Raw genomic sequence first — 26,294 nt, 5'->3', positions numbered from 1 at the left:
TTACTTTATCACGGACCCGCCAGGAACGCTGGGGGTGCATGGTGATAAGATAGGCTAAAGACACTACAGGGGTTAGATTGGGGCAATGCCGAGTATATAACCCTCGAAGACCGATCTTTTGTCACTATAATTCTGTCATACAGAGGGGTTGCGGTTATGATGTGGGTTCAATAGCAACATTGCCCACAATTTTTGCTCATTTGACAACTTCTGCACATACAAGTGTAGTAACCCTTTGGGTACCTAATACTACTGTAGTTGCTTTTAGCTATCATGCACAGGACTCAATATAGTCTATCCCATGAATGATTTGCTCTACATGATCCCAATAGGCTGGACACAATCAATTTTTAGAGCTTTGGGGGTATGAGACAATATGAAGCATTTGATGTGCTCCTCCTTTTTGTATTTTCAATTGTTTGTGGATTTTCTCACCTTGGTCGTTTTTAAGTAATTTAATAAAGGTTACGTTTTATGTTTCACTTTCTGTCTTGGGACTCACTGAATGACTAATGGGGTGGTGCAAATTGTGGGTCATTCTTCTCTGTCTACTGAATATTTATTATTAATCCTTGACCCTGCACACCATTTTTTGTGCTTTCCTGTTTGGTGGAAGGTGCTATATACTCCTATCTTTGTATATTATATCTATACACTGCCTCTGGATCATGGTCAGGGTTGCAATTGTACTTGAAGGTCCTCTAGGGTTATTAGTGTTCTTTTTGAACAAACTAAACGTCCTGCACCTAAACCTAAATAAGAATTTAATATCACAGAAGCGTTCTCCTTTGGCTCACTTGTGCTATTTTGGATCAACATAGTCTTTCCCATGGCTGCATTCAGGGCCGGACTGGGGGTAAAAAGCAGTCCGGGCAAAAGAAATCAAAGCAGCCAACATGTAAACACGCAATGGTTTTGTGCACATTCGCTCATATATTGGGGTAAAACTGCAAAAAATGATGTACAAGATTCTGCAGCCTTGTGCCTTTATATGTTCACAGAACAACCCCTCAGTGACTTCTAATATCCTTATAATTTACAGTAGGGGGGTACATTATCCCTTAAAGTGTAATACATGAGTGATACTCAGAGGTCCCTGTATAACTCAGCCTGCAGCCTTATGCCTTTATATGGTCACAGAACAACCCCTCAGTGACTTCTAATATCCTTATCATTTACAGTAGGAGGTACATTTTCCCTTATAATACATGAGTGATACTCAGAGTTGCCTGTATAACTCAGCCTGCAGCCTTGTGCCTTTATATGGTCACAGAACCCCTCAGTGACTTCTAATATCCTTATCATTTACAGCAAAAGGTTACATTATCCCTTATAATACGAGTGATACCCAGAGGTGCCTGTATACATCAGCCTGCAGCCTTGTGCCTTTATATGGTCACAGAACCCCTCAGTGACTTCTAATATCCTTATCATTTACAGTAGAGGTACATTAACTCTTACTATACATACATACAGTTTCTGGCGTATCTGCTGCTGCACAAGTCTGTATGACAGATGACAGAAAACCAATATGTTCTGCTGAACCCTGCAGCTAAGATGCAAGTCATGCTATCACATTTTGTAAACAAAGGAAAAGTGTAAGGAAGGAAACCTAATTCTGTAATAGGTTGATACGAAAAATGGTCCCTTATGTCGCACTCTTGTAAATTTCTTCTTAATTAAATATAATAATCATTAATTAATTAAATGATTATTGGAGTAAATTGATGTAAATTAATTGAGGTTTTTATTTCATCACACAATATATATATATAAAATCATGTACAAAATTAATTTATCAAATTTCATATGTAGCAATTAATTTATAGCATTAAATTCATATTATCAGTTCGTATATAAATATTTATTTCATTTTGATTATCATAGCAGCAACTTGTAGCATAAAAAGTTCTATATTAAAAATAGACTAATTCTGTAATAGAACTGAAATGGTTTTCATTTTGTAGCAAGCAGGAAAGGGACATAAAAACATCTGTAACAGGTTTAAAGCACTTGTGATTATGCACCTCCAGCAAATCTGCAAGCAGACTTGTACATATTTCTCTACATGGCCGATGTAAGGCACATCTGCACGGGGGAAATGTTAAATGTACATACCAGCTAAGGAACATATCAACTTGCTGGGACACACGCAACACTGCAGAGGCAGCAGCAGCATGAGCACAGAATGGGAGGCAGAGCCACAGCGGGAGATAGGATGGAGGAGCGGCCCTAGAGCACACCAGATCGATCAGGAGCAGCCCACTTACACAAGATATAGAGCGGCCCCACGGACAAATGTCCGAACAGTCAGATGGTCAGTCCGGGCCTGGCTGCATTACCAAAGACAAAGATTGTTTCCCTATCTTCATTAATCACTCCATTGCCATCAAACAAAGAGCTGAGTTCTTCCATTCGTCCCATATTCTCATTTGATGCTGCACTTATCAGTTCCATTATCCCATTGACATATGTTTCCTGAGGCATCATCTCTTCTCTCTCCGAGTAAGACTTTATTTATCTCACATCACAACACAGCTCACGTTTTCTGCTAAAAACAGTAACTATGAGAAATAAATAACAAAATGAACAATGAATAGTTAAAAAATAACTATTTAAGAAAGTTAGGGACAGCAATAAACCTAACCTAAATCTAATTTTCCAAAATGGGTTAACACTGATGTAAGAACACAGACCTTGCATGTAAATGGCGTGGCCAACGTCCCAGTAAGCACCATTAAAATACAGTTGAACAGTTTTACGTTTTCCATGTTGTGGCATCAAAACACTGTAAATTCTGGGAAAACTGAAAATCTGGGTGGAAAAAAAACAATGCTTGTCTGTATGGGGTCACGAAAAATCAACGTGAATTGCTGGAAAATTTAAAATTGGGGTTCTAGTGTAGTGGTGAAGTGGATGACGGCAGTATATGTCTGGGAGGATAAGAAAAGAGGTACCTGGTTACCAAAGCAAGCCGGCCTGCAATGCTTAAGGCGGCAACGGACCCTAAAAGATAAGTGAATCAGTTCATATTAATTATCACTATAATCCAGCCAGGAATGCACCCTAAATACCACTTTCATAGTGCAGCCCCATGACTTTTACAAGTCAATTTCTACATATAGGAAGAGTCCAAGTTGGATCAGTCCTTGCTGGATATAAGTGAATTGATGTGAAGTAGTATCCATTTGTCACTTTATAACCCTATCTATTATTGCACTACACCAGGACAAGCCTATTTAGTTCTCACTTTCTTATTGGGAAAGGTAAAAAGTAGATCATGAGAGTTTTGAATGCATTTAAATTTAAAATTTTGGAACTTTAAAAGTAATTTAGATATAATACAATATTGACATTCTCGGTTCAGTTTTTTAAATTATAATACAGATTATATAAATAAGATACAATATGGCAAAGGGAGATGCCAATTCATTTTTAGCAGGGCAAAATAGAACCCACGTTTCCATGGAAGACAACAGAAGCAATACTTCTGAATGCTACACTTTTAGTACTAAGCTGGAGAGAAACAGGTATCATTTCATGTAATTTACAGACCTATAGGATGAAAACAGTTGCTGCCAACCAATATTTTATTTGCAGGTGCTGGACAAATGATAATAGGTTGAAATCTAAATACAATGTTTTCCTTCATGATTCTCTAAGCCTTTTTCGGCAAAACCAGGGCACTATTAGCATGGAGGTTGTTTGTTCCAACATCCGTGTTCCTGATGAAACTGACCTGATTGAGGTGACTGAAGAACCATGTCACTGCAAGACTGTGTAATATGTCAGCACTATATAAATAAAGGATTCTTATACTTATATAATTATAAACAAATTCCAAGCAATATGAATTTCCCAATAACCAATACCCGGTATTTCCTCATTCTTATAAACAAATTACTTTCGGCCATGCAGATGAGCAACATTTTACCCATGACTGGTTAGTCTCATGATAAAGACATTTAGGCAAATATCGGTTCTCGCTTTTTCTAGATTCTAGCGCCTTAGTGTCCACAGACATGACAAGATTAATCTGCAAACAATGTACATTATGCTGAATCAAAGAATAATGCCATGGGTCATTGTTTTTAACAGTTAAACAATGTATTTGTTCAGAGGCCTCAAAGCAAATTTCCTCTAACCATGGCGTTAAATTAAAATAAGCTTTTGGTATCCTTTAAAAGACACTTATGAAATATTCTGAAACTTCCTCTCCTTTACTTTCCACAAGGTCGAGAATTTGCCGAACCTGTGAAAAAGAACAAATCTGTATTAAGGGATATGGCTTTTAGCACTACCTAAATATAACACATCCAACCCAAGATATGTCACTGGATAAATTCCTATAACTTGATACTACCTATTTTAAGTAAAATGGTGATTTCAAATCCCATCCTCCATGGAGCTATAAAATGCTTGAGAAACAAAACACTTAAATCACTGTGTGCCATTGCATTTAAAGGGGATATAACGGTTCCTGAAAATTTTCCCAGGAACAAGATAGGCTTTCACTGTGCTCCTGTTCAGCAATCAGCTCCAGAACTGGAAGAGAGAAAGCCATGGCAGCAACCAACCCTGCTGTGCATCTCTATGGTTTCAATTTGGGGAGGAAGGTTGTGTGCTGTTTGATTGTGGTTAGGGATGGGGATCTGTGCAGTGACCTGCTGATTAACATAATGGTATTTTTTTTTTTATAGACCTATGATTGTTTGTAACACGAAATGCGTAAGACTGTGGACATAATAAACTGCTTCACTTTGATTCAACTGACTGTGGAAGATTGCCTTTATTTGAGTAGAAACAGCAAACAGATGTGAGCTATGCGCAAAGTCCCAATTAGTAAAAAAAACAGCAGCACCGAGGATAACATTGGATCCGCTGGTCCACGATAATAAACTGAATATGTATTCAAAGTTCAGTGCGCTAGGGGATATTACGTTTTTGTCCCAGTACCTAGATGTAAAGATACAATACTGTATATAGTGTAGTAAATTATTTTCGGGGATTGAAAGGAGATAACTGGATCTACTCACAAGCGTAAAGCCGGAACTCGAATCATGCCCTGCGTCGGACTTAAGAAGCCTTTATTGTGCGATCGTTGGTAGCAGTGCAAGGAAATAGTTAATGGTGTCACTGTAGGAGAAACAGAGGAGAAAGACACATTTCTACAAGAAAATAAGAAGTGGGAACATAGACAGACTGAGTAAATAAACACCAAGTTAAGAGTAATAAAGCTGAGTAATTGTTCTGAATCTTACCGGCATTCTCTGTCTGCAGTGACAGCCATGGTGGTCGGGGGGAACTGCAGAGAGCCACAGCCACTGGGATTTCTAAACTGCCAGTCAAGTCTGCACAAGTAGTTCTTTCCCTCCCGACCCCCAGCCCAGCAGGACGTAGTATGTTGTGGAATGCTTGTTCTCTCCTGTGCCCCCTACCTGTAAAAAGATGGGCCTGATTTTATTCTTGCACGAGGATCTTTATTGTTATTTTGCCAGACAGGGAGGCTCCATGGGGTTAATTCTCCAGGGGAACTGAAGTCCTGAAACGGGGCTGATCCCCATGGACAGGGATGGATGGTAAGCTTTAACACCCACTTTATGCTGTCATTGTGGCCATTTTTACTTCAGCTACTGGTGATTCTACATTACGGTCACTAAAATTATTTAAATACTTTTGCAGTTACATGGCGTTTCAGTGCAGCTTCAAGTGCTTAGCTACTGGCAGTTGCCAATATGAATGACCCTATAAATGATCTATAACTTTCAAAAACCTACTCACTGGTTGCCAACAGTATGGAGGTTGCCATACCTTGCTTTAACCCTTTAAGTGCCAGTAGAATTTCCCATTTCATTTGCACTCATTGCCAGCCGTGTTTTGAACATATTGAGCTCTCTCACTTTAGGGGCATTTCCTGGTGGGGGAGGGGGGAGGTTAAGTTTACCTAGGAAAACTATACATTGTTTTTTTCCCAGAACCTGAGCTTTCAGAGTTTTTGTATATTTCAAATTCTGGAGCAAGAATTAGAGCTATAAATACCTGGACATGTGAAACTGCTACGAAAATTCGCCACTACAAAAAAAATTGCTGCACGTTAAAATTGGCATGCGCAGATAAAGTGCACATTCAGGCAAATCCAAAATGAGCAACTATGCCTTTCTACTCCAAACTACTGAATCGCAATGCTTTCCCAAAATTGATGGTTTAGAGACCCCAAAATAAAGTTAGCGCATTAAAATAGTCCCCAAGTTCAATTCTGCTACTGAAAAATAAATGCATATACTGCATTTTGAAAGCGGGAATTGAAACACAAAATATAAGTTGTCCCCCAAAACCATATATTTTTGGAAAGTACACATTCCCATTCTAGAATCCAAAATGGGTAACCATGTTTTTATACTCCAAATTACAATGCTTTTCCAAATTTGACAGTTTTGATGAAATAACGGAAAATCACCTCAAATCTTACAGTTTTTAGCATCTGCCACATAGCATAATGTACCAAGATAAAACATCCTAAATAAGCACACCAGGGTCTACTGAACACTTTGATGCCCAATATGCATACCTATCATGTGGTGTACAGAGGCACCCAAATGAAAATAGCGCATATGAATTGTCACGTCTGACACTTAAACTGCTGCATTAGAATTATGTTTATTATGTGTCATAAGCAGGGTCGGACTAGGGGGCCATCGGACCTGCTGTCTCTGGGCCCCCCTCCGGGCTCCCTGTGTAAGTATAAATGCAAGTGTGTGTAAAAAGTGTGACACTAAATTGGGGTGTGCAGGCTTGGAAATCCGACTGGTCCACAAAGAAGGCATTCAGGAAGAAGAGGAGAGCAAAATCAGGCAGGATCTGGGAGGGTGGCGGTCCAGGAACCACAGCAGAACGTAGAATCTACTTTTTGAGGCACTTTGTTACCTTTATCCACAGACCGTAGATTCTATGTGGTTCTGTGGCACTTAAATGGTTAAATGGGTTGCCCACCTTCTATAACATACTAAAAGTTAACAAGTAAGCTAACCCTTTAAAGTGATCATACCTTGCTGGTTCCATTAGAGGAAAAGTTAACTCTTACGCCAATAAATAAATACTCAGACTCTGCAGTCACGCAAGGTATCGGTTAATTATAATAAAGAAAAGAAAAAAGGAACCTTGTTTGGTAACTGTATCAACACTACACCTCTGTATTTCACCCACCTTTCTCCACGATTAGTTTCAGTTTGTTATGCAATTTAAAGGAACCTTAGTTGTTACAATAACCCAAACAGAAACTATGTTGACAATCTCTGGAATGAACTGATAACACCAGATTAACACGTTACAAAGTTGCTTATTGTTTAAAGTCTGGTGAAACTGACTCTTCTCTGCAGAATATGACAATTCATATGCCGTATTCACCTTCAAACACCTTTAACAATTGATTCTAATAAGAACCTTTACACTTGGTATTGTCCGTTATTTTATTCCAGTTTAACCCACACGGTCAATAGCCAGTTGAACTAAAGATTGGGAGTTCGTTACTCCCTATTAAATCACTTATAATTAAAGGTGCCGTTTGTCTTGTGAGGATTCAAGTTCATTCAAAAAGATTCAATTCACTCTCAATATTCTTAACCAATTTAACCAATAAGGGTTAACAATTACAATTCATAAATATAAAGTGACCTGTGCAATTAGTTCAAAGGTGATTAATTTTTATATGCTCTATTTAATAAAGTGCCATGTGCAATCGATTAGTTCACCATTCCATTTAGTGATTAGTGCATAAATTAATTAAAATCTGAGAGTTAATCCTTATGGTCACAATTAAAAAAACCCTGGTTATCGATCTCTGGTTAAAATTGAGAAAGGTGAAATTGTATAGAGGGTGGAGTTGCTCCCAAGATTCTAGTTATAATTTTTCTAAGTCCCTAGGAGCACCACAAAGATGTAGAACGACAGGACCTGTAAGGCTGCGGTCTCAAAAGTACCTTTTCTAACTGTTTGAGAGAGGCTGTCTAAACCTGTAAAACCGCAAACCCCACAGTCCTTAGAAAGAAAAATAGATCAGTAAAAGAGTCTGAGAATATTAAAAGAATTTTTGTTTCAATCCCACCCCACCATCCGATGGTTCAAAGCTAAAAACAAGGAGACCGTCAGTTGCCCTGGCTGGTTCCAGTGATCCTTATAAAAGTCAATGGAACCACCTATGAAGACCTTTGTTTGTGGAAATTGCCATAGAAAGCAAAAGGTATCATATTTCTCACAGTCAGATACCGTATATACTCGAGTATAAGCCGAGGTACCTAATTTTACCTACGAAAACTGGGAAAACTTATTGACTCTAGTATAAGCCTAGACACAACTACAGCCCTGTCTCCCAGCAGCGCACATTCTGCCAAAGCGACCCCCCAGCGATCAACCGGACTTCTTTGCAAAGTTGATGGTGACAGAGAATTGGCAAACGGATTACTGTGTGCATTGTCCCACTGTCCCACTACCATGTGCAGAGGGTGCTGTGTGATATTGCCATAATCCTTCGTATAACCAACAGAGGGCGCTGTGTGATATTGCCATCACTGTTAATCCTTCATATAACCAACAGAGGGCGCTGTGTGATATTGCAGTCACTGTTATTCTTTAATATAACCAACAGAGGGCACACTGTGTGATTTTGCAGTCACTGTTATTCTTTCATATAACCAACAGAGGGCGCACTGTTATTCTTTCATATAACCAACAGAGGGTGCTGTGTTATATTGCAGTCACTGTTATTCTTTCATATAACCAACAGATGGCGCTGTGTGATGTTGCAGTCACTGTTATTCTTTCATATAACCAACAGAGGGCGCACTGTTATTCTTTCATATAAGCAACAGAGGGCATTGTGGGATATTGCAGTCTCTCCCCAAGTGAACTGTTGGTATAGGAATGATTAAAAGTGACTGCAATCTCAGCTACTGCCCGCTGACCCGAGTATAAGCCGAGGTAGACTTTTTCAGCACATTTTGGAAGCTGAAAAACTCGGTTTATACGGTACTGTCCTGTAAAATAGCAAATATTCACTTATTTAGCAATGGCATGAGTTAGCTATAAAGGGTGGTTAACTCAAATTTCTGTCTGAACCAGTCTGACCAACTGCAACCTAAAGTCACTGGCAAGGACTGTCTCCTAGGGTTCTGTATGCACAAAGGAATGGCCTAGAATGCGGCCCTCCATATCAGAAGAACTACCACAACTCCCACAATCCCAGTCAGCAAAAGGAAAGCTGAGGAGTTAGGGATTGACAGACAAGAGATACCTTTGGGACTCAAGCACCTGCCACTTGCCTGGAAGAAAATACATTAGTTTTCCGAAGTCCCCTTAAATTACCTTATGAGGAAACTTCAAGGTGACTTCGGAAAATGAAGCGCCGCGAGTGCCATTCTGCTGGCGATTTTTCATTATAGCCAGGGGAAGGTAGGGGAAGGCAGTTCGGGGAGATTGTGGCCCCGAAGTAGAGGCGATTTGTCGCCAGGGCGACTAATCTCCCTGAATCTGCCCGTGTGCCCTTACCCTAAAACCAACTGACTGATAACACATCTTAATATTTTTAGTTATCAGACTGTGAAAGGCTAATGCTTGTACCAAAGACAACGGGGGGATTACCCCTCTACTCATATAAACTGAAGTGCTGAAGAACATACTGTATAATCTATTTTAGAGGCTCACAGAATATATATAGATTCTGTGAACTCGTGTGTATTAATTAATTAATAAAAATCATCTTGATTGTTCAAGAGATTAATACACATGAGTTCACAGAATCTATATATAGATTAGATTATAGATTATATGTTCTTCATATAACCAGCAAGGTATGATCACTTTAAAGGGTTAGCTCAAATTTCTGCTTGTTTAACTTGGAAAAACAATAAAAATCATTTAAAAACTGAAAACTATAGATTCTGTGTCACTTTAAGGAAAAATTACATTTTATGACAGGGCTCGGGTGATGTCACCAGAGTTGAGGGCCCTGGGAAGAGGGAGGCTCAACACCCAGCAGTGACCTGCTGAAAGAGTATTTAGTTGCTCTGGTTCCATCCAATGGTCCCGCAGGTTTCAGGCTGGCCCACAGAACAATACCACAGTAGCAACTAGAATATGCCTTGGTAAATGTTTTCACGCATAAAAAACATATAAGTGGCACATTTCCCATACAAAAGAATGGGAGTGGTAGGAGGGGGGCACAGATGCTTTTCAGTTGGCTGTAATCTGTCAACTCAAAAACATATCTAATCAGTTTACAGACTAGATGACAGGGCTTTGATGATATATCAGCACAATGAAACACATCTATACTAATTATTGTATTTTAAGTAATAATAAAAGATGGCTTTCATATTCTACAGTCAAATCTAGAAGTGAAATTCACTAAGGCTATAGAAAATCAGGTTTAAATCCACCTCCTCGAATTTTGTTCTTGTAAAAATAGTTTTAAATTCATAATAAAAAATGATAAATTATACATTTCATGAGTCAAGGGGATAGGTGGGGACATGAATGCTTTTCAGCCAGCTGCAGGACAATCCCATGAAGCACACTGGAAGAAAATAAATCCAGTCAATCCTATTAGAGACCATTGCATACTGTATCTTATAGCCTAAACATAAAGGGGATATGTAATATAAGGTGCAAAGTTTGCTATGATTCTTTTCATATGTAGCAACCAATCAGCAGGTCGCAGGTCACATGATTAAAAGCAAACATCTTCTTGCTTGCTCTGGGTTACCACACCTGGACATACTTTGTGCCTTTTATTACATGTACAGTACTAAAGTTGCATAATTGTGCAGATCACCGTGATTTTACCCACAACTGAATGTAATTGCCTGATCTGTGGGTGCCCTGGAACAACCCATGCAATTACCATTCAAGTCTGGTCAAAATTAAAATTTTTCCACTAATTAGCTGCTGCTCGTCTTTACTTCTGTTCCCCAACCTAAATTTTGTCTCCAATAATCCTCAATCCACCAGGATTCTTTTTTTGAGGGGCAGAATGACAGGTCATCCATGGCCAAATGGTTGGGCAGTATGGTTAAACTGACCTAACTATCTGATCATATATTAGCAAGTATGGCCATTTTGACACAGCCCCTGCAAATAAACACAGTGAGACTTATTTACTATTTTTTGTTTCCATTTTCTAACTTGTAGTAGACTGATCAGAACTATAGCCATCACCTTTCAGGTAGTAAACACAAAAACAACCTATGAAAAGGGACCAGCATTTTGTAAAATCAATATAAAAAGGTAAAACACCACCGCCTCTTAGTTTAGCAATTCAAAACAACTGACTAAGTCAAAAATGTCCACTTGTCCTAAAAATACAGTTTATTTAAAATAAAGCATTTTAATCAGCTAGGGAACAACTTTGCAAATTGCTGTAAATGCAATGATCATATTTAAGGTGACAGCCTCTAAAGCTCAGAAGTATGCCAGTGATTCCATTGCTCTTCTGTAACTTCAAGTATGTGCAACATCCTATAGCGGACAGGTTTGCAGTCTGCTACACCTCTTCCATCCATTGTAAAACATATGCAATATATGCTGAATGGAGCTGCAAATGCACTACTGGATTACGTAATTAAAGGACCAGTAACATCAAAAATTCTTACAAAAAAATTTGTTAGAATAGAACGAAAAAAAACCACCAACACAAATTAAAATTTAAAATAGCAAAGCCTTTATTAAGAAATAACTTACAGAAACTCCACTTCCTGTCCTCTTCAGAAACAGACGAATCTCGGGTTCAACATTTGCCTTGGAAATATTAATTGCAATACTTTTATTTTCGGGTATCTTGGCTCTTTGCAAGCTGGTGTGTGGACAGCAGGGTCGGCGTAAACTTCTGTGTTTTTACTGCCTAAACACAGTCCATGGTTTGCGGAGCATTATAGTCATTGTCTGCAGTCATTGCTGTCCGGTCTCCCCTGCGCCAGTATCTGCCCCGCTCCGTATAATCAGGCTCAGTCCGGACTCCCAAGCGAAATTGCCCAGCTGGATCACTTCAATGGGTAGCACACTGACGTCGCCTTCCTACTGCTGCTGGATGAAGGAGGATGAAGAAGAGCTGGAGATCGGGGCAGAGGACACACTGTCAATGAATAGCCAGGGAGGAGAAATCGAGTGCTGCAGGATGGATGGTCGCCATTTCGCCGTTTCTGAAGAGGACAGGAAGTGGAGTTTCTGTAATTATTTCTTAATAAAGGCTTTGCTATTTAAAATTTTAATTTGTGTTGGTGTTTTTTTTTCGTTCTATTCTAACAAAAAAATTTTAAAATTTTTTTGATGTTACTGGTCCTTTAAACAAACAAGGCAAAGTTGTGCTCACCACTAATTTTTGAAATCATTAGGCGGGGGTGCAATGAGGGTGTGACCACAAAATACATATAGACAAATACAAGAGTCCTCTGCTCTCAACCCATCATCAATATATTTAAAACAGAGACATTTTGTGCATACGGCTACTGAAAAATGCCTTACCCTTTAAACAAAACAGGGATTGTTTGTCCATATATTGCAATATATTTAAGTTGGCCAACTACGTCAAAGTCATCCCATATCTGGCCAGTCCTAAGCTTAATTTTCATCTGATTCATTAAGAATTCTATTGCTTCATTATACATTTTACAAAGGGACTAAGTTTCACCTGCAGCTTACTAGCTGCTTTCAAAGTAAAACTCCCAAACTTGGCTGCCCTTTTATTAGACACCAGTGGGATCAGCTGACTATTTAAAATTAAAATCACAATTAAAGCCACAAAGTTTGTTCTGTACTGGGTTTAGAAATTCATAACACTCAGTAAAAGGCACATTTACTAATCTCAAATTATGTGATTGGTTAATATGGGTTACTTGACCTGGTGCAAACTTTGTGATTTTATTGCACTTTCCCAAGTGGATTTTGACCTGGGTATTCAGATACCTTGAAGGGTGGTAATAAAACTTGCTACATACAGAAGATAAGTACAAGTTTGGGGATTCAGATCTCTATTATAGAATACTCAAGACAAACCTTACCTCTAAGTGAAGAATTATGTCCAATTGGAGGCCCATGAGTTGCATGTGGCTCTCCAATAACTTTTTATGCCTCCCAGCATGTCCAAGATCTCTGCAGTTGTCTTTATACGCTATCATTGCTGATAATAATCTGGCCCCTAAATTTGTAAAATAGGAGATATAGAGCCTACAGCATGAAAACTCATGGACAGCGCTGGTCTAAAATATTTCATCGCTTACGTAATGCTAAGGCCCCAGAACACCTGCATACATTAAGTTTGAATAAGGGTTGCTAGAATACAATTAATAGTGAATGCAGTCTGCTTTGGTGCAACAACAAGGGGGGCTCTTCCAAATTTTGCACTGTGACCCGAGTGTGTCTAGTTTTGCCTTCGGCTCTGCTGGATTTATAATGATCACAAAGGTAAAAATGCTGATAACCGTATACGTTTCGATCATAAAGAACAATAGCACATCCATGTGAATACTGTATTCAAATATGAGCTATGACTCTACATACCATAGAACAAATTCTTACATTTGATCTCACGTAAAATATTACAGACAACCCTTCTACCCTTACAGTGCTACGCAATATTGTTGGCGCTATATAAATACATGTTAATAAATAATAATAATACCCATTCTGTAACAGTGATGTAGCTGTCATTATCTTTGTCAAATCCTCGAAACACTAATGGGTGAAGGAGTTAAAACCATGTCAAAAGGTTTAATAACAGAATCTTTACATTTCACTCACTGTCCATGTCATATTATCAGATACCAACTGTATTGTGCAGGATGTTTTGGCCTTTTATTAGAATCAGTAGCGCGCCGCACCAAAGTATGATAGAGCAGGATCAGGATCTCCACTTCATTCTTACTTACTGAAGATTAAAGATATACAGTGTTAATAATATTGAAAAATTTTAATTCAGCAGATAAGGTCCAGGGTTTATACCAGTGTCAGACTGGGACACCAGGGGCCCACCCAAAAACCTTACACCAGGGGCCCACCATAAAACCTTAGACCAGGGGCCCACTCTCAGTACTAATATTCTTCATCTCCTCAATCAACCGGTATTCTCCTAGTCTCTTTTCTTTATACTATAATCAATTATTCCATATATTTAGCCTCTTTGTTCTCATAGAAATAGGAAATGGCCATGAAATATGCTAAAAGTTTAGCATCATGAGGGCCTACTGACACCTGGGCCTACCGGGAGTTTTCCTGGTATCCCTGTGGGCCAGTCCGACACTGGTTTATACAAAATAAATCGCCATACTGAACAGGCTGGATGTCCAAACTCCTTGCTATACGCGGGTCAGTGTTTCAGTTGTAAGCATACTCATTTAGTAATTATGTTAGCCATGCTGATATTTTAATGCTATCCTAATGCTCTTTTGTGGGAGACTTAACTAATGAATGGCACTTACTTGCTTTGCTGTCCATATTTATAGCTACAAGCATTTGGGTCACATTTGTTTATTCACAGTAAAAACCAGTGATGGACATTCACAGCATTCAACCAACAGTGGCAAACCAAGACATTCTGCCATCATTGCACTTTCTGTTGTGAAAACGTGTTCATTTAAAAGTAATTTAATTTCTAATGGGCATTTTGTCCGAGCTAAAGTGTGCTGGTTTCAGGAGTGGTGCTTTGAAAATCTGGCATTGTACTGCTAGGGTGGTTTTGATCTATGCAAGTCAGGTGTCTACACAAAACTCTGCACATTTCTAACTGATGTGCTCTGGACACGTGGGGTTTTACAAGGTGAAGAGCAAAGAATGGAAGAGTGCTACTGAAAGCACACACACTGCACATTACAGTGCCTGCAAGATTTTCTGTGTGTGTGTTTCACAATTAGTTGTACACCTCATATCATGCAGGCAAATGAACAAGGGCACCAAAGGCAAAGATTGCTTTGAAATGAAGCCCTCCAAGAAAAGTGTTTTGTGATAATATTTCTACCAGGGATACCCATCTTAAGGTCCTGCAACTGTTTCTTAAAGGAGAATTTGACCTTTTTCAAAAAAAAGTCCTACCCCTACCCCACATAGACCCCCTCCCTCCTAGCATAGCTGCCCCCCGGGGGAAAATGCCTCATGCTTTATACTTACCCCTCGGTGCAGATTCAGGCATCGGAGTTCCACGCAGCCATCTTCCGTTTTTTTGGTAACCTGAGTGGGAGACCGGTGAAGCTGCGCAGGCGCAGTTGGAGCAATTTTATGGTTTGCGACAACTGCGCATGCTCCGAAATGGACAGAACTTGCCGAATCACCGGAAGAAGACACAAACAAGTGGAACATGGCTGAGTGGAACTCCGATGCCTGAATCTGTGTCGAGGGGTAAGTATAAAATTAGAGACATTTCCCCAGGGGCAGCAATGCAGGGGGGGAGGAGGGAGTTTTTTTTGTTTTTTTTAAACAACGGTTGTATTATCCTTTAAAGGGGTGTTTCACCTTTAGGTAACTTTTATTATGTTATAGAATGACCAATTCTAAGCAACTTTTCCATTGGTTTTCATTATTTATAGTTATTTGCCTTTTTCTTCTGACTCTTTCCAGCTTTCAAAAGGGCATCGCTGACCCCTTCTAAAAAACAAATACTACAAATGTATTGTTACTTTGTATTACTGATCCTTCTATTCAGGCCTCTTCCTATTCACATTCCAGTCTCTTATTCAAATCAATGCATGGTTGCTAGGGTAATATGGACCCTAGCAACCAAATTGTTTAAGATGCAAATTGAAGAGCTGCTGAACAAAAAGCTAAATAACTCAAAAAAACTTCAATAATAAAAAATGAAAACCAATTGCAAATTGTCTCAGGCTATCACTCTCATACTAAAAATGATCTCAAAGGTAAACAACCCCTTTAACTACAGTTGCTTGTGATAATCACCCAAGGTCTTTGCCTGATGGATATTACAGTATTGGAGTTAAAGTAAGGTATGGAGAACTCCCCTAAATATACATAAATCAATGATGTTTAACCCTTAGCTGTGGATATAGTAAAACTCGTAACAGCTCAGCTTTCAGTCAGATTTGGATATTGTAGTTCAACTACTGCTGGAGGAATGGACATCTACCGTGCATATGCAAATTAGGGTTCTGATTCGGTTCAGTATTAGGCCAAATCTTTTGCGAAGGATTCGGGGGTTCGGCCGATTCCAAAATAGTGGATTCGGTGCATCCCTATCTATAACATACTAAAAGTTAGCTTAAAGATGAACCACCCAGTTGAGGCCACAATTATGCACATGAAGCTTTGCTCCTACATAGCAAAACAATTAATAAGGCCAAAGGCATGGATGATATAAGCACAGTTATACAGTTGTATTATCACTGGAATGAGCAGTGGCAGGGTGCAAGGGCTTTATCTTTGATATTTTACATGGTTAAATGTGGGCCTAGCACTACAACCCTCTTTGTAATTGAGGCCAAAGTATTTTTCAAGTAAAGGGTACTGCCAAAAAGAGTCCCATACTACTTAGTTGGCCGCTCGGGGGTGCAAATTTTTAACAAATGCTAAATAAAACTTGCCACTGATCAACAAACAAGCTTCTGATTAACACAAACCCAGCCCATTCCCCATTACCTATACAAGCCCCATAGCAGGACTTTTGTGTCAGGGGCCTATCGGCTCCCAGCGGAGAAGTCTCCGGTTAAAGTCCAAGTTTGCGGTAACCAGAAAGGGATCAGGAATAAACGTACTCAATTTCAGACAATAGTTCAATAGGCAGGCAGAGAAGGAGCAAAGTCAAGGTTCAGGCAGGGTCAAAAAGTCCAGGAATCAGGATAGAAGGAATTTAGGAACACCCAGGAATGTAACAAACAAATCCTATAATTGGGCATTGAACCCGTGAGCTCGGTGTCCTCTTATTTCAAATTTTCATGCCAAAAGTGTGACGTCATTGCACGTGGGTCATGGGCGCCTCCATCTTGGATGCGATGCTGCCGGAGACGGGGGCACTCCTGACATTCTGCTGCTGTCCCTTCATATTTTTCCAAGGAATTGTGCTTAAAGGAAATATCTATGCAGTCATGAATTTATTGTATCTGTCTGCATATGCTGTAATGTGTCTTCACTACACAGAATGACATTAACTGGCCATGAAGTTAGCCAGTCCCAAGTGACACCATAGCACACCTCATAGACTGCTGGGTAATAGCCTCTTTAAAATGGGAAATGGTGACAGGCTGGGAAGGATTTAGATTTTAGATTTTAGTGCTTCTGAACAGCACACCTTCATAACAACTTGGGGGAAATAAATCAAAAGGAAAATAAATATACATGTAGCTCTTCACATTTCCATTAGACAAATCCATATGAAAGTACAAGTATGGGATCCGTTATCCAGAAAGCTCCGAACTACAGTACAAAGACCCCCGCAAAACTATATATTTTTGTAAATGACACATTCTGAAGAATTCAAAAAGCTACACTAAAGGCATTGGTTTTTATGACATTTCTGAAGATCACCTAAAAATATTGCAATTTGCCACATAATTTCTTACATACAATTAGAAAACACCCTAAATAATGATGCCAAGGGTCTACTGAACAGTTTGATGCCCAATATGCATAGATATACCAAAGCAAAGTTTATTTTACTGTTATGAGGCTACTGTACCTCTGGATACACACAAAGTACTTTGTGTATAGGATATTCAGGGCCATACTGGGATGTCCAGAGGCTCACCAGGGTTGTGCTTTCAAGGGCCCTAGTCCACCTTCCCCACCCCCTGTCCCCTTCACCATCACCCCGTACCCTTTTCTACCTCCTCATTAACTTTCCACTTGACAGTCTGGGGAGTGAGACTGGGTCCAGGAGCAGGCCCTGGGCCTGTGGGGCCTACTGGGTTTTTCCCAGTGCTCCACAGGCCCAGTCTGACACAGAGTATAATTATTTTGTCTAGCTTGAATTCTCTCATTTTTAATTTCTGTATCATGAATATTACTATATCTGTTACATACTGTACCTTTGTATGCAGGTGGATTCTTCAAAAGACTTTGGTTTCCACTCAATTAGATCCCACTCGTAGATCTTCCCATGTTATCCAGAAAATACCTGCAATTGCATAAAGCAGTCAATTTGTGGTTTGCTTATGGAATATTACTTTGTACATGGAGGTCAATAGCACAAACTGTAAAATGATGTTCTATATAGTATCAGAGATTTGGTCTGGGTATAGCATTGCTGTGCATATGTCCCCGTGTACTTCTACTGCACAGTGTGGGTATTACAATGGGACGTGTGTGACTAAAGTGCAATAAGTTACAAAAACTGCATTACATAAACTACACGTTGCCTATATTTAGGGCCGGAAGTAGGGGTAGGCAGAAGAGGCATGTGCCTAGGGCACAGTGGTGGGGGACACTAGGCACTTACCTCTACAATCACTTACCCCTAGTCATGACCCTTGTCCTCTCTTGCCGGCAATGTGCTCTTGTGTGTGTGCGCGTGCCTGTGGTTGTGCATGTCTGCAGGGGGTGCGAGGGGGCTGGCCAGGTTGGCCAAGCCCTGCCTATATTACCATTGTCAATTTTCTGTGCTGTCCTGGTATCAACGTTTAGGATTTCTGGAGTCCAGCTTCTTTTATCTTTCACACAGAATCTTGGTTTCCATTGTAAATGGCTCCAGGGGTTCTTTTCCTGAAGGAACCTTAAAGACTGAGAAGCAGACAACATAACCAAAGAAGTAAGAATTAAGAAAATAGAGCCCTGCAGGATATAGTTAATTAAAATACAAACTACAATACACCTAATTAGACCAGAAAGGGTCCAGACCTGCCTGGTTCAGGATAATGCATGTGGGATCACAATTTTGAACACACATTTCCAGCTACTGCCCAGTATAAACCGGGGTCCCCCTCTGATAAACTAAACTATAAATCAATTTTTTTAGGATCCCCGATAGTTGTACCACCTGCATTCTATATTGGTTGTCCAGCGTAAATGCGTATATACATGTCTAAAAACAAAACTGTATGAGTTCCCTTATGTCCAGGACAGTCTATGCATGTGTAGGAACCAAGCCTTTTTTTTCTTCTTCAGTCATGACCCCTGTAGCTGTGGCAGGCCTGGAGTGGGATTTATAATAAGACCTGTCATTTCAAGTACACAGAGGCCCAAACAGCCCACACCAACCAGATAAATAGTAACTGCCTATATCAGGGGTCCCCAACCTTTTTTTACATTTAAATATAAAAAGAGTTGGGGAGCAACACAAGCATGAAAATAGTCCCTGGGGATGCCAAATAAAGGAGTGTGATTGGCTACTTGGTGGCCCCTATGTGGACTGGCAGACTACAGGAGGCTCTGTTTGGCAGTAAATCTGGTTTTTATACAACCAAAACTTGCCTCCAAGTATTGAATTCAATAATAAGCACCTACTTTGAGGTCACTGGGAGCAACATCCAAGGGATTGGCAAATTTCCTATAGGTAAAAGTGGTTGTTCATTTACTTTACACAGAAAGTGATATTCTGAGACAATTTGCAAATGATTTTCATTTTCTATTATTTGTGTTTTTTTAGTCATTTAGCCTTTTATTCAGCAGCTCTCCAGTTTGCAGTTTCAGCAATCCGGTTGCTAGGGTCCAAATTATCCTAGCAATAATTCATTTACAAGACTGGAATATGGGTAGGAGACGGCCTGAATAGAAAGATCAGCAATACAAAGTAGCAATAACTATACATTTTGTAGCCTTACAAAGCATTTGATTTTAGATGTGATCAGTGACCCCCAGGGCCAGGCCAAGTCGTCCGGCAGCCCTAGGCAACCAAGCGGCCACCACCCTCCTCACCAGTGTGCGCGTGCAAACGTGCACGTGCTGTAAACGAGGGTAAATGGACAGAGGGGAGGGAGAGTAGAGTGACAGAAGGGAGAGTGGCAGAGGAGAGGACAGGAGAGGGGGGGGAAGTGCATCAGAGGGGAGGCAGAGGGTCCGAGTGAAGGTGAGGGAGAGGAGAGTGACAGAGGGGAGTGACTAGTGGTAGGCAAAGACCCATAAACAAGTACCTGCTCAGCGCGCCCCTTATTGTTGCGCTCTAGGTAGGTGCCTCTTCTGCCTACACCTAGTTCTGGCCCTTGTGACCCCCATTTGAAAGCTGGAAAGATTCAGAAGAAAAAAGCAAATAATTAAAAAAACTATAAAAAAGAACTTGCTTAGAATGAGTCACCCCTTTAATACAATCTTAGTCCCAGAAAATACACACTCTAGACACCCAATGGTCAGATCCAACCCTACTTTTATAAAGGATAATATATTTCACACAAATTCTATATGTAAATACATAAGGATATTAATGTGCAGAGGCAAATTGGCTAATGCAACAAGTTTGGAGGGTGCGAGTGACGTGCTGGGAAAAGTTGTTGTGCAGAGGCAGTAACAAGTTCGGGCCTCAGGGGGGGGTGCAGGTGGAACTTTGAGTTGTGCAGAGGCAGAAGGAAAGTTGTGAATGAAAAACTCGAGGTGTGGAGAGGGGTACATTTTATAAGTTTGGGCCACACGAGGGGTTGGTACTGGCGGTGCTTGGCATTCTCTAAATTGGCAGAGGGCTCTGGGAACAACTCCAGGGGCACGTGCGATCAGGCTCGGAACTAGGGGTAGGCACAAGAGGCACGTGCCTAGGGCGCAAAGCTTGGGGGGCGCCAGGCACTTACCTTATATGCAGCCTACCCCTAGTCTGGCAACTGTTACCCCAAGTGGACTCTGTGAAATCAAAATGCCTTGCGCACAACCACGCGTTCACGCCTTCGGCTGTGCGCCGTGGCGCACGCGCGTCCTCGGTGACGCACAATTACGCACGCGCGCTCTTCGTTACGCACGATTACGCACACACGTTCTCTATTGCGTGCGGTTACGCACGGGAGTCTTCGGTTGCGCGTCGTTGCGCACAGCTGCGGTGGGGACCTAAGTTGCCAATGGCCAGTTGGGTTGCTGACAGACCTGGCCCGGCACTGGTTACCCCCTTGCTCTTGCCTCCATGCTGGCACAGGACTGTGCTGTTGTGGGCGCTTCCAGAATCAGGTGTATGGGCTGCAGGAGCAGGGTTTGGGTGGTGTGATTGGTAGGGGCCTCTATGGTTATGTGCCTTCTTTTTCTTTACCATCTCTCTGTTTCCTTCAACCCCCTTTTATTTCCTCTGCTCTGTCTCTGTTCTCCTTCAGTTCTATACCCTCCCCTGCAGGTAGGGTTGCCACCTGGCCGGTATTTTACAGGCCTGGCCTGTAAAAATGGTGGTTGATCCCAATATTATTAATAGGGAAAAAAGATAAATAAATAGGTAGGCCGGTATTTTTTCCAGAAAAGGTGGCAACCCTACCTGCAGGGGTGATCCGACACCTAGCACTGAGGTGAACTAGCAAATACCAGCCCAACTAAGCTTACTCTTTAAACATTGGAACGGTCAATACTCCCTGTACTGTAGTAGCTGAAAATCCAATTTTAAAATAAGAATTGTACACGGTTGCGCACAATTACGCAGGCGCGTCCAATAATACGCACATGTGTCCTTGGTTACGCACGATTACGCACGCATGTTCTCTATTGTGCGCGGTTACGCACGGGAGTCCTCTGTTGCGCACAGCTGCAGTGGGGACTAAAGTTGACAATGGCCAGCTTTTAAAGTTACCAGTGGTAACCTGCAGGGTGCTGCTGTCTGGGGCAAGATTCTCACTGTCCCTCATAGCTACCCTGCCTCCGGTTCCCTTCAATTACATTCCCTCCACTGTCCCCAGTCACCTCCATACCTCCCAACTGCAGGAGGTCACGATTTTGATGGCTCAGCCTGGAGTTTTTCTTTGGTCTGCTGCAATGACACCAGAAAAAGATTCAACGTTTCTGAAACGTAATTGAAATAAAATGCTTGTTGGCAATGGACCCAGAACATTGAGCAGCTACACTTAGATACAACGCGGCTGGCTGGGTTTTCTGCAGGGGTGCTTCGCCAATGAGGCAAGTTGAGGCTGTCGCCTCAGGCGGCAGCGCCCCACTAGGTACCAGGGGCAGCAAAAATGCTGCTCCTGGTAATTTAAGAGCGAATTTCCGGGGGAGGGGGGGGCAGCAGCAACTGCTGCTGCCTCAGGTGGCAGAGGGGCCAGGATCGCCCCTGGTTTTCTGGGGTAGCTGGCCTTGATCTGGTCACTTCTGAACTGATAAATCTTATATAAGTTGTGACACCATTTTTCAAGTTTATGTGAGTGCGGAGTTGCCCCTTGACAGTTTTATTTCACGGCACCCACAAAGCAACAACCACAACTGTGAGCACTTAAAATGGCTTATTAAAGACTGTTGTCATTTTCCTAATGAAAGTGTGGCACCACAGGGAGGAACAAACAACCTGGAAGTGACTTCACACAATAGGGAGTGGGTGGAGTGTTGCTGCATGTGAGACTGGGCTGGAACTAGGGGTAGGCAGAGTAGGCACATGCCTAGGGCGCAAAGGTGGAGGGGAGCCAGTCACGTACTTACTCCTACCCCTAGTTCGGTCCCTTCTCTGCCGACCGCCCACTTGTTTTCATCTGAGCGAGTGCGCATGCGTACGAGTATCTATTTGCGTATAGCTGAAGCTTCTTTTCGCGTGTGAGCAGAATCGTCTTTTCGCGCATGCACAGACGCGTCTTTTTGCGTATGCGCACAATTGCGTATTTGCTGTGACTTGGCCCGGCTCTTCGTGCGATTGATCCTTAGACCCGATCTTCTGAGGATTGGTTCCAAACAGCAGACTTATGACAATTACATGTCTGCTGTTTTGCCTTTTCCTAGAAGCCTTCTACAGGTGTCTGCCTCCAGCAGACCTATTTTACACACAACACACATTTATGCAAGCTTTCCTTTTTCTAATTTCACAGATTTATTCACATATAAACATATAAACTCACACACACATGCAGGACCGCCATCAGAAATTGCAAGGCCCCATACGACAAAATTTCCTGGGCCCCCTGGGCTGCACCCACCGCAAGCCCCACCTACAGGTCTGTCCTCCCCACCCAACAGGTCTGCCCCCCACCACACAGTAAAAACACAAAAAAAATATTGGTGGCTAGGATTCCCATATGTTAATAAAAAAAGATTTTGGTGGTCAGGGCCCCCCATAAAAAAATATTTGTGGCCAGGGCCCCCCCATTAAAAAATATTGGTGGCTAGGACCCCATATGAGAAAAAAAATTGTTGGCCAGGCCCCCCCCACACACATTATGAGAAAATTGGTGGCCAGGGCCCCTTAAACGTCCATGCCTTCCCGAAGTCAGCAGCTCTCAGAAAGATGGGGGGCCTGGCTAATCAAGTTAGTGTGGCGTGGCCGGGCCCCCCTTACCCTCGGGGCCCCCTACAACTCTCCCTCCTGTCCCTCCCTGATGGCTGCCCTGCACACATGTATACAGAGTTATATTTGCACTCACACATCTTTAGCAAGTGTACAACATGCGCGCACACACAAAAGTACTTGTTTCCTTGCTTTTTTTTTAATTTTTTTGCTTTTACTTATACGTTTACTTATATTTTATTTATATTTTATATGTAATATGCACAGTGGAGGATTAATAAGATGTGAGGCCCTTAGGTTACACTTTCCACAGGGCCCTTATCTGTGATGCTGAGCCAGGGTCACAGGTGCACAGTGCATCTGCAGACATAAGGGGCATGGGCCCATCTAGCATTGGCTTTCAATTATTATTTTTTTTTTTCTTTGCTTTTATAGAAACTTATTGTTTTTTTCTGAGCTTTGCCCTGGGCCTGGGTCCAGTGAAGTGCTGTACTGCCCCCTGTGTATGTACATCTGATACCTGCTTCCTGGCCTGGATTTTTTTCAATTATTTTTATTTTCTTTAAATACGGCTGGACGGCTTTTATAAAAATATTAAACTGTGCTGCAGGCTTGCAGCTGCTACTGGGCCTGGTCGGGTGCCATGCTGCCCTTGTGCACGGCCAGTACCTGCTTTCTGGCTAGCTGGGAGAAGATTAGGCCAAGCAGCAAAGCATGTCAGTGCCTGTACTTTGTGTGAGTCTCTATAAAGCTGCACTTATGTGTTTAATCTTCTCTGATCCAGCCAGCACAGCAAAAATATATATTTTTTTAAAAAAAACAGTAACTTAAAAAGCCCTATGGGCCCCTATAGCCTAGGTAAGCCTATGCATTAATTATTGACCTGTAGGAGATAAGATCCTCTAAATTGGAAGCTTTGAGGATATTTTTCAAGGTTTCTATTTTTTTTTTTATAACAGCTGATAATTTTAGGAAAGCATTGCAATTTGGTAATTTAGGAGTAGAAAGACATATTTACCCATTTTAGATTAGTCCTAATCTTTTCTTTCCAAAAATATAAAACTATTAGTTTTATATTTCTGAAGTCTGCAGATTTCTGGAGCAGCGCTCTTGACCTTTAGTAAAGTACTGCTGTTGCTTTTTGACATATACAAGTCAGAACTTTCCACAAAACGACATATTTTATATTGACGCATTTGGGAGTCATGGGACAAATTGTATACAATTGTATTTTCATGCATAATATAAATGGTTTCTGATATGTGGTTATATTAAGTCAAATATTTTTGAATTCTCCATTTTTTAGACATTAAGAAGCTTATATATTGCTATAAATTTGTAATTACACAAAAGTACAAAAAAAACCTCCCAAATCCTCTGGTAGTGAAAGGGTTAAAACGACTGCATGACTCGCCGAATAGGAAAGCAAAAACACTAGAAATTCCACAGAACTTGCCATTTTTACAATATCCCAATTTGGAAACAAACATCATGCCAAGGACAGCAGCAAAACACAGAAACTGGCGCAGCTCGTCTGTCAATACAGTCCATTTTAGGACGAACTCAGGAATGAGCTACGTATGTGCTACAGGCTCTCTCCCTCTGTCACAATTCCCACCTCCCCAACGTTAGCATTTAGTCATGTATCTGCCCTATTCCATTGGATCTTACCCCCCTCCATGATCTCTACATCTAAGTCAGGTGTCAGGCTTCCTTCAACTTACTTGCAGCATCCAGTATTCCTGCCCTCATTGGCATCTAAACTGTACGACTCAGATTCCCCACCTTAAAAGGTCTCAGCCAATGGCCTTCCAGCAGAGGGTGGGAACATTTATGTAAACTAATCAGCAAGCAGTACTGATGCAGATGAGCCAATCAAAAATGACTGCCCTCTGTCGGATCTGATTGGCTGCAGCCATGGTGGGGCGGGACTTTCTGTCAACAAGGAAAGCAAAGACGGATTATGAAGGGGAAAACATATCGTGCAGGACAGATGACACGGAGTAGCCTGCAGATGTCTATACCTCAGGTAGGATTAAAGACACCTGTCCCCAGGACATACAAGTAATTTAGAAGGACGGATAGAGGAGGGAGCATGAAGCATATGGGAGGGATGACAGAGGTGGGCGGGGTTAAGGGCGGTGCCGCAGGGCAGAGAGTAGAAATAAGGGATGACACGGAGCGAGGGAATAATCAGTGTGAATAATTGAATGTTAACATTGGGGAGAGCTAACCTTATGGAGGCAGATGTTTTGCAGGTGTAATGAGTGTTACTGGAAGCTGTCCCCACAGGGACACTGACTGTACTGCCTTATACATGTGACACATGGGAGACATGGGGGTGGAGTTCTCAGGACTTTCTAGTTCTTGCCAAGGGGAGTACGTAAAACAGCAAATGAATTGCTGAGGCAGCTGGGAGTTGTAGTTAACAAGTGCTGCTTAGTGAAGGAGTAATTTAGGGACAGCGGCTTGAAAACCAGTGAAAGGGGGCGGTGCTTCGTTATGCAAAGCCACGCCCCCTGTTTTCTATTGGCCCGCGGAGCCAGCAGCTGACATAGAACGTGTCTGACAAACTTGCCGAGCCAGGTATGCTGATGGGAAAATAGATGAACAATTTTGAAGGCAGTTTTGTGTTTCAGGGACCAGTACAGCTGTGTTACATTTGTACATGTGTTGATATCCTTACATATTGCTATTGCTCTCCCTGCTTTGTACAGACGTTTAGTTGAGGGGTGTGTGTCAGGGATGGGCTCAATATGTCAGGCACGTGGTTTCTAGTCATGTGTGAATATGCTTCACTGGTATAGCTGCAAATGGGCATGGGAATCAAGGGTTAATATGGGGTGCCCTTTTTATTCAGTACAACTGTCTCTGCCCACGTGCTGTACCAGCCAATGCACACAGCCCTCTGAAGCCACACCCCCAGGAATGACAGTTAGGTCAGTTGGAAGGAGGAAGTCCTTCTTTCTGAAGCCCCGCCCACAGCAATGAC

General features: G+C 41.5%; 1 long non-coding RNA gene across 5 annotated transcripts; it reads right to left on the bottom strand.

The window, feature by feature from the left end:
* Positions 1-1,850: 1,850 nt before the first annotated feature.
* LOC108705553 lies at positions 1,851-25,111 on the bottom strand. Of its 5 annotated transcripts, XR_005961826.1 has the most exons (6): positions 20,052-20,690; positions 18,438-18,702; positions 18,012-18,100; positions 5,262-5,438; positions 5,037-5,136; positions 1,851-2,564 (listed from the first exon to the last, which is right to left on the bottom strand). It is a non-coding gene; the product is annotated as an uncharacterized LOC108705553 (long non-coding RNA). The 5 variants fall into 5 exon arrangements; XR_005961827.1 differs by lacking the exon at positions 20,052-20,690 and adding an exon at positions 25,027-25,111 and having other exon boundaries at positions 1,851-5,136; XR_005961828.1 differs by lacking the exon at positions 20,052-20,690 and adding an exon at positions 20,697-20,808 and having other exon boundaries at positions 1,851-5,136.
* Positions 25,112-26,294: the final 1,183 nt, after the last annotated feature.

Source organism: Xenopus laevis, chromosome 6L (assembly GCF_017654675.1).
Source record: "Xenopus laevis strain J_2021 chromosome 6L, Xenopus_laevis_v10.1, whole genome shotgun sequence".
NCBI lineage: Eukaryota > Metazoa > Chordata > Amphibia > Anura > Pipidae > Xenopus > Xenopus laevis.
This window is presented reverse-complemented; position numbering and strand designations above follow the sequence as displayed.